A 9,522-nucleotide genomic window follows, 5' to 3' on the forward strand; every position below is an offset into this window, starting at 1 on the left:
CAAGTATTCCCTCTTCGTTGGTATTATCCGACTTTATTATTTGAAAGTATTATCATGAGATCGTTAAAGAGACTATTACAATGAACTTATTGAATTTAAATTGTTAATATTTCATAAAAAATAAACTCTGATTATAATATTTGTGATATCGTAATCATAGATTTATTTCGATTACTGAAGTAAATTTACACTACCGGTTAAAAATTTGTAATTACCTACTGATTTCTATTAATATCGAATATACTGATTAATTTTGAAATGATTTATAATGATCTGAATTATATCTATAAATATTAACGAGTTGAATTATATTTAAAAAGATACTTCATTTTCTTAATGATTATAATATTTTTGTATGAAAAAGAAGCATAAAAAAACAATTAGAAAAATTTGAAAAAATTAATTGCCAGGATGTTTAGAGTGTTTCAAGCTGTAATAAAAAATAAAGGTAGATTTATTTGTTTACGAAAGGACAATTTAAACGAAAATATTCATTTATTGATAAAAATAACACACGAAATGTAAAACACTCTTCGAATAATTTTTCTTTTGACAAATAAAATCTATCTCGGTTTCTTAAAAGGCGTTCATTTTTTTTTTTTATATATTTTTATATCGAATTTACGTAGTAATTTGAAACTTTTGCTTGGTAGTGTATAGTATATGTAATGCAAGTGAGAGATTGTTGCTTCAGTCTCTTGTAGGATTCAAAATAGCATTTGAGATGTGATTGGAATAACAGCTGATTAGATGAGGAAGACTTTCTAGGAAGATGAACAAAGTGTTCGGGGTGGCATGGAGGATGGTATGGTGATGGTTGGAAGGATAGTATGGATTTGGTTTGGTGTAAAGAGAAGAAGAAGAAGAAGAAGAAGAAGAAGAAGAAGAAGAAGAAGAAGAAGAAGAGGGAAGAAAAATGAACTGTTAGAGTCGTGTTCGAAAAAGACGGGTTATAGAGGACATGGTTAACGAAAAAAACAAAAAATAGGAAAAGTGTAAGCGAGAAAGAGAGAGAGAGAAAACGTAACAAGACGAAACGAGAGGAAATATGGTTGCTACAAGGGAAACGAGGAAGGGAAAGATATTACTGGTGGTAAAAGGATGGTCCTAGATCAAAGTGGAAAATCTCAGGAATATATAGTGTGTGTGTTGTGTGTATAAAAAAGTGACAGTCAGCACACAAAGTGGCTGATTGAAAAGAAACGGATCTTTGGGTTGGTCTATCACTTTCCACGATCTAACCAAGTATATTGGGCCCTATTCATCATGTAGATGTTCAATGAAAGTAAAGATATACTATATATTTATAGGAATCTATACATGTATGTGTGTAGTGTTTAAATAAAATATAAGGATCATTTTTGTTCAATCTTATATTAGTATATTTTATTTTACTTGCAAATTTTATTATAAATACTTATCAGAGACCTTATATATTTAATATTTCATTTAACATCATGTCCACAACACTTATGGTATATTTTTGTCTAATCCTGGAATTATAATAGTTGGGTTTGAATAGAAAAAAAATGAAAATTTAAAGAAATATTACGCGTAGAAATTAATTCAGGGTGGGGGGGGGGTGATATTAAATTATTTATAATTTTGTTTTTCGAACGTGAATAATTTCCCGTCGTTTTAACGTCAAATATTTGTGTTTTAAAAAGACAACGAATAAAATTTCTACATCTAATAAATTTTCAAAAGTGTGAAATGTGAAAGAGAACTTTGATAAACGTTCGATCTAAATTTATGTTGATAAATCATTTTTTTTTTTCTATTTCCTATTTTTCGTATGGACTTTGGCTAAGATTCCCCATAGAATTCATAAGAATAATATATAGATATATTTATATAAGATACACATTTTATTTCCTCTCGCATGTTATTTGCAATAGAATCGAATAAATTCCCTCGTTGTCTCCTCTCTCTCTCTCTCTTTCTTGATCTCATTGAATTTCATAGACCGGATACGATCGCTGGGATTTGATCAATGGCATACGCTATACAACTATTTTACGCCCCATATATTTTATGTGCTCTAGATCAAAGATCTCTAACAAAGATACTCCCTTGAGAGAGAGAGAGAGAGAAACAGAAAGAAATTTCCGATCAAATTTACAGATTATGTTTATTTTTCGAATCGATCGATTTTTCTCTCCCTCCCCCTTGAATTAAGAAAAAAATATTTTTCTATTTCAATATATATACGAATAAGAACCTCGTATAAAAATCTTATACAAAAATTATAATGGAAAAGAGAATAAATTTGAAATAAAACTGAATCATTTAACACTATTGTAAATAATTAATTAAAGGAAAAATGGATAAAAAAAAAAAGCTGTCACTTTAATCAAAAAGCCAATTTTGATCGTACGAATTTAATCGCGTTCCCGCTTCCTTTCTTTTTTTTTTTTTTTTTTATTCATTCAATTGATTTTTTTTTGAAACATCGAAGAAAAGATTCAACGAAATATATGCGTGAATTAATCTCGAGCGTAATACCGATTTAATCGCATGTATAAAATCATGAATTCAACCGCGAATGTAACAATGAGGCTAAAAAAAAGAATAATAAAAATCCATTTAATACACCGGTCGAACAATTAAAACGTTATTTTTAATCGAACTTTAATTATATCACGCGCGTGTGCATCTGCTGGCTAGCGATAACGCTCCTTTTCGAGTCCCATTTTATCGATGGAGTAATCACGCTATTTGGTAAATGCGGGTTTTATTAATATAGGATATAATAGCATAAACGAAGACAAAAAGAAAAAAGTACAAGGACGAATGAATTCGATCGATGTTATCGGGAGAAAAAATATATATATATATATATAAATTATAAGTTAAATTTATATATTAGTTTAAAAGTCGAAATAATTTCGTCGATTTTCTCATAAACTGGATGGCTTTTTTTTTTTTTTTTTTTTTTTTCTTTTTATTATATGAAATTTAATTTGCTTTATAATAATTGTCAATATTTTAAATATATAATAAGTAATTTGAATTGTTCTCTCTTATATAAAATATTGACCATCCCCATTAAAAATACCTATCAGTTTTGTATCAATTATTGTAATACTAATCACTTGGATATTGAATTACAATTAGTTATTATTCATTTAAAGTATTGATTAAACAAATATATATTTACAAAATATTGTTAAAATAAATGAACTGCAACGTTATAAATGCATTTCTGTAATTAATTAAATTCGTCAACCAGATTGATTATTGTAAAAATATATTTTATTATTGAATAGAGAGTTATGGTACTATTCGAGAAAGAGAAAGAGAAAGAGAGATAGAGATAGAAGACAGACATTCTATTCAAGATCGAATAATCGATCCTCGACTCTCAATAATCTGTGGCGTTCCAAGTCTGATATCCTCACAATAGAACGTCTGCGGAATGTATTTAGATCCAGGTCGAGCGTTCCAATCCGGTCGTTTTAATATGTTCGTGGTATTTCGCGCTTAGATTTTCTCATAATGTTTTCCTACAAAATTCTGTTCCAAATAAATACAGAGATAAGTAAATAGATATGCAGATAAATAAAAACAAAAATCACGAAACACAAAACGGAAAATAGTAAACGGAAAAAAAGGAGAGTGAGAAAAGTTTTCTATGCTTCTAACTGAGTGCAACTAAACAGAATTAATTTGAATATACTAAATAATAAACTTTATTAAATCTAACTCTAGAATTTCAATGTTTGTTATTTATGTTCAGCTAACTTTGTTTTTCTAGTTCTCTCTCTTTCTCTTTTTCTCTTTTTGTGGACGCAGACCTTTTCCTGTGGAAAATAATTCTACCATAAATTGTATTTCCGGAACACTTGGTCTCCTCCGACTCTTGGTTAAAATTAAATTAATGAAAATACGAACGTCTCTTTATTACGGACGATTTCAATCGGAAACACGGGTGCTTTTCAAATGTAGTAATGTTGTTTTTAGAAGTGAACATTCACTTACCTTTTTGTTTTATTTATTTATTCATTCGTTCAATCGTCTTTTTATTTTCTGTCATTTCATCTCTGCTTGGATATCGCGCGTGTGACGACACTCATATTTTTTTTCGAAATAAATTCGAAGTAAAAGGACAAATAATACAATGTACTCTTTCAATTGTGTCATACATTGATATTCTCTGGAAACTAAATAAACAGAGGATAAATAATTAATTTAAAAACACGAACGTATATGCTTTGTGTAGATGGATGTAAAAAGAAGATGTACTCGTATATATTTTACAATTGGTGTCGGTGGTTTTTGTAATAAAAAAATAGATTGACTTATTTGTTATTCTATGTAGAACACATTTAAAATGATAACAAATTATTACAAATATATTGAAAAGAAAAAAACAATATTTGTTGCATTGAGTAGGTATCATAGAATGTGCTGAAATAACAAAAATATTACAATAAATCATGATTACAATAACGTAGATACTTACCTAAAATAATAAATATATTAAAATATAAATTTATATCAGTACAAAAATATTATAAAAAAAATATTAATACGATTGTAGGATAAAGGATGGAAGATATGAAGTAATTAATAAGCAAAAGTCAACGATAAATATACAATTAAATTTCTTATCGTTCGACATTACTAAAGAAAGTAGTATAAATGTGATTCGTCAAACGTTCGATGTTAGCATTTCTTCTTTTTCTTCTTCTTCTTCATCTTCATCTTCTTTATCTTCATATTTGTTTATCGCACAAAGATCATTGCAATAAATATCATAGTCCAACACTCGAATCTGTTAATCATTGGTTGTATATGTAACTGTTCATTGATCGAGAAAGAGATTTTCTGCGAGTATGTTAATTTACAGTACATTATTCTCTTTATCTCTCTCTTTGTTCGAGTTTACACATAGAAGGAAACAATTGTTAATGTGAGCGTGTTCTTGTTTAATTTAAATTATTCGTTTAACGACTCACAAGCTTTGAAATGTTATCTCATTTCCTTATTTACTCGTTAATATTTTTATTTTATTTTGTTTTCAATTTTATTTATACAACGTTGTGACGTGTGTAAATGCGTGAGATACCTTTCGTTTATTTATGTATTATAATTATTATTATTATTATTAATTATTAATTGTTATTTGTTATTATTATTATTATTATTATTATTAATATTATTATTATTATTATTATTATTATTATTAGTTTTTATCTCTTCTTGGTATTTTTTCTTTTTTTCGTTTAAACGCAGATAGAGTTTTAATCCTAAAAGTATGTATCTCGGAATACGATTTCTTTGGTTTCGGTTTAGTTTGTTTGTTTGACTTTGCTTGTGTATGTATGTATGTATGTATGTATGAGTGTATGATTTCATTTGATAATATAAACACAACTATACAATTCACGTGTAACTAATTCACATACATTTTCTTTCACGCAGGCCAGGTACGAGGAACGATTATAAGCTTGTCAAATTCGTTTCGGTTCATATGCGTTCACGATACTTCAATACATTTAATTGAAAAGCCAATTTATGATGGATTCATATCCACATATGTCAGTTCAATTTTCCCACGATGAAATAATAAAATAAATATAAATAGAAAAGAAAGAAATGTTAACATTTAAAAAGCAGATATTCCAATTTCTTAAAATTAATTTTATATGAAAAAATTTAACCCACGTACGCTCGTATCAGCTGTCATAATATTTTTATGATTGTGAAATAAAGAAAAAGTAGTTTTTTTCTATAAATTATGTCCATCATACATGGGAAAATATTTTCCAATTATTGAAAATTCACTTTCCTACAGAATTAGCGCGCGCACACACACACACACACACACACACACACACACAAACACGCATACACATATTCTATAAACTCGTATTAATTCTGGTAAACTCACCAGAGAATTATTCTCATCGAACACATATCAAATCCCGATCAATAATTCAATAAATATGAAACGTGTAAATTCGTATAATACTTATATACACATAGTTTATCTATTTTAATTAAGTTAGATAAATTTGATCCGTTCACATCTAATTTTTTTCTCTTTTTTTTTTTTATTTTTGTTTTACCCGTTTCGTAGAATGACAACCTGCCCCATGAGAATAAATATTAGAATATTTATTACAAAGATATGAGAGTGTATGTTAACGTATGACGTAATACACACATATACTCGTTATGTGCATGTGTGAAAAGGAGAGAGAGAGATAGAGAGAGAGAGATAGATAAAGATCATATTATTTTTACTCTCTCTATTTCCCTCTTTCTTTTTCATTTTTAAAATGCATTTTTTCTTCTACTTTTTCTTCTCTTGCTCCTCCCCTTCTTCTTTTCTTCTTTTTTTTTTTTTTAAATATTTTTATTTTCCCAGATACTCCATTATTCCGTTGTACTGGTGGTTCTTAAGTCTCTTCCTCTCTCTTTCTAGTTTTCTTTTTCTTTCTTACAAACATGAAGAGCAACGATAATTACCAGCATTCCTCTGGTTTTCTATCGCAAAAAGGTAAGGCATAGTGCACTGAAAATAAAAATAAGTGAGAGAAAGAGAGAAAGAGAGAGAGAGAGTGAGAGAGAGAGAGAGAGAGAGAGAGAGCACAGACGGTTCTATAAATGAAAAATTTTTCCAATTACTACCAAGGAATCGCAGAAGCTTGTTTCTACGTGAAATTATCGACATTCGTGAAGTAAAAAACAGCTCTCGTGCTATTCTTTATAGCTTTTCTTTCCCTTTCTTCCTTCTTTCCTACCTTCTTTACTCTCTTGGAAAAGGAATGTGACTGCTATCGTTGAGAGAGAAAGAGAGATTCCGATACAAGCGATGTACGGAAACCTTAAGCGAAGAATTTTCTTCGAGATCGCGTTTTACAAGGAAAATTGATTATTTTTTGTTGTTGTCTCGAATATTATATACCTTGCTTTAAATATTTCTTTTTCAGAGACACAATATATAGTCATTATCGTTAATAATTATTAACGTATATTTTCTTATATAGAAAATAATCTTAAGAGAAATGATAATTATGTTTTATTCAATAATAATATAGATAAAAAATCAACATCGAGATAATAGATACAAGATAGAGGAACAATTTAACACGATTGGTAGGTTCTATAGATAAGAGGTGGTAGACGGAGGGACAGTTGATAAGGATGACATAAGGGGAGGTGAAGAGACAATGCTGATAAGGAGGATCAAGCGTTTCCAAATAGGATTCTAGATTGTATAGGTTAATCGATGCCTTCAATCGGTATTCTCGGATATATCTAATCCGTATTAAACAATCAAACACCTGTAAGATGATACCTCTAATATAAAGTTGAAATAAATTAAATATTATCAATAATTTTTTCGATCTAATCGATAAGAAAGAAAAAAATTACATGGACGTTTAATTATTTAAAAAAAAAAAAAGTAAAAATAAAATATTTTCACATACGACATATAAAATAACAATATTTTAATATGATAATAACAAATTATTATCGTCAACAATTTTAAATTTAATCTTATCACGTGGAAGAAATTAAATAAAATCAAATATACGAATATAACAAAATTGTTAAATGCATGTAATCTAAAGAAATCGTACAAAACTATAGAAAATATTTACACAATCGTAAAAAAAGTACACGTGTATTGTAAACGAATTAGTTAAATCTGACATGGTGGTAGTCATTAAAATACATTTTCCTCAGAAAATACGTCAATCGAGTGATTCGTGATTGTCCGCATTAAATAAATTATTAAGTTAGGAAACTTGTGCGGGGTGAGATGAGAAAAGGGACGTAGTCGGTAAAGTCGGTCATATTTAAATAATTCCGAGGATCTAGAAATGCTTTGAGGAAGGATCTTGTCTTTGCAGGAGTATGTAGGTCTATATGTAGATATATATTACATATACATATACATACACTTATGATAGTACGGACGACAACAGCAGATTCTATTATCGGTGCTATTATTGACGTTTGCTCGTCTCGTTATCCTCGTACCTGTGGATCAATTGTATTTTACACTTTCACACATTCTTTATTTTTTTTTTTTCCTTTTTTTTCTTTTTTTCTGTTACAAAGACAAAATCTTTCTTCGAGAATATAATTAATAATATAATGAAAACGCGCGAAGACGTAATTTTTTTTTTTTTTTTCTTTTTTTTTTTTTTCTTTTACATACAATCTCGATCGATCCGATTATTATAACTAAAATCACTATCTACCGCCTTTCGTCGAGTTCGCTTATTATATATATATATTGTTTTGTTTCTTTTTTATCATTATCTTTATCTTTTCTTTTCTTTTCTTTTTTTTGTTTGTTTCATTAAATATCATTAATATTTAAATAGAATAACAAGAAGGAACGCCCATATTATGTACATATAAAAATATAACATCTTATCGCGATCGATATCGTGTGCTCGTAGGAGTGTCCTTTGCTGCTCTTTCTATTTTTTTTATTTTTTTCTATCCTTTTCTGTTTGTCCTGCAATCCTTCCGTCTGTCGTACGATTAATCCTGCACATGTATGCGTATGTATTATATCGTATGTATTTTACTTGACCTATATATTATGCCTATCATTATTTATTTATATAGATAAAACTTTTTTTTTTTTTTCATTCATTTTATTATAATTTTATTCCTCTTAAACACACACGTAACATACTTCATGATTCTTGATACGTTTTCGCACATCACATGTTTTTTCTCCCTTAGATAAGTTTGCCTTATATGTTTTTATCCGTCTTTTCTTCAATATACAAAAGAAATATAAAAAGGATTTCATTTCAAAAACAGAAGTAGAGAGAGAGAGAAAGAGAGAGAGAGAGAGAGAGAGAGAGAGAGAGAGAGAGAGAGAGAGAGTAATATAGAAAATTCAACGACGTAGAAAATCGTAAGAGTTTCGATTTGATGGGAGTTGCTGATACTAGTAATAGTAATAGTAGTAGTAGTAGTAGTAGTAGTCATAATAATAATAATAATAATAATAGAGCTCATCGAAATATTCAAGTTGAAACAGGGTCGATAGGGATGCCATTTTTCAATATGTACCTCGGATATTTGATCGTTGTGTGGTACGGTTTGAATAACTGATTTTCCGATCCTTGACAAGGAATAAAAATGCAAGGGCAAAGCAGGAAGGAGGTTAAATCTATTTCTGGCACATTCGATATAGGATTGGTCTCATCTCTTCTCTTTTTTATTATATTATCATGCTTGTTTCATTTTTTCCCTTCTTTCTCTCTCTCTCTCTCTCTCTCTCTCTCTCACTCTCTCTCTTTCTCTGTCTTTCTTTCTTTCTTACTTTGATTTTATTAAACATCATGTAAATACCACATAATTAAAATGTTCCTCTCTGTCTTGTGTTTCTAATTTTTCTTGTATTATTTCACAATTCATTCTCTCTTTCCCCATCGACATTTTCATTTAATATATATATATCTTTAAAAATTTATAATATGAAATTTAATTTTTTTTCTTTTTTTTTTGTTTTTTTTGTTTAACGAGCTACGAAAAAAG

The 9,522-nt window shown here is 28.5% G+C and overlaps 1 protein-coding gene across 1 annotated transcript in view; it reads left to right on the forward strand.

The window, feature by feature from the left end:
- The window catches only part of LOC106793544 (sodium channel protein Nach-like), a 46,153-nt gene that overhangs the window by 21,728 nt on the left and 14,903 nt on the right, over positions 1-9,522 (forward strand). The window lies entirely within an intron of this gene.

This window comes from Polistes canadensis, unplaced genomic scaffold (assembly GCF_001313835.1).
Source record: "Polistes canadensis isolate GaletaPanama2010 unplaced genomic scaffold, ASM131383v1 scaffold_15, whole genome shotgun sequence".
NCBI classification, from domain to species: domain Eukaryota; kingdom Metazoa; phylum Arthropoda; class Insecta; order Hymenoptera; family Vespidae; genus Polistes; species Polistes canadensis.